Source organism: Xyrauchen texanus, chromosome 41 (genome assembly GCF_025860055.1).
Source record: "Xyrauchen texanus isolate HMW12.3.18 chromosome 41, RBS_HiC_50CHRs, whole genome shotgun sequence".
Classification (NCBI taxonomy): Eukaryota; Metazoa; Chordata; class Actinopteri; order Cypriniformes; family Catostomidae; genus Xyrauchen; species Xyrauchen texanus.
The window spans coordinates 10,411,920-10,412,636 of record NC_068316.1 but is presented as its reverse complement, the minus strand read 5'-3'; positions in this window follow the sequence as shown (position 1 = coordinate 10,412,636).

Here is a 717-nt window from a genome sequence, read left to right as displayed (position 1 = left end):
AAGCAGTAATTTGCCATATTGATGCCATTGGGTGAGTTATTTTTCTTGTGGAACTCTATAAGTTATGACAGACCTGGGCAAACTACAGTATTAATTGAACAATTTGAGCTAAAAAGGCTGTTTTCAATAAAGGGTGTATTTCAAGTTCAGCATATTGACAATGTTTTGATACCAAACCAGGTTTTAGGAACAGCATAAAATAAATAAACACATTATTAACTATTTGTGCCATAAATATAACCTATATATTTTATTTTATCATCATGCTAATTTTTTACTTTCATGAATTTGTAGATTTAAAACAGTCAGAGGAGTTACTGTTTGCTCCGATCCAGAAAAGCCTTGGGTGAAGAGAGCCATGGAATTTGTGGACAAGAAGAGGAAGGCAAATGAACCGACTGTGCACCCCATAAATGCCATATTTCCATATTACACATCATCTACACTGAATGCAACATTACCAGTGCTGATTACTGATTACTAAAAACTATGCATATAAGTTAACATATAATCAAAATGTTCGATCAATTGTTCTGTATTATATAGTATCTGCACTTTGTTTATGAAGAATATATTCCTCTCTATGTGTAATGTTTATTTTCATTTTTTGTTTAGATGTGTAAAGGAGATAGATTTAAACTTGAAGTTAAAAAGTTACTTTAAATATAGGGGTGATGACAATAACCCACTCAATTAAAACAAATCAATAAAATGGAT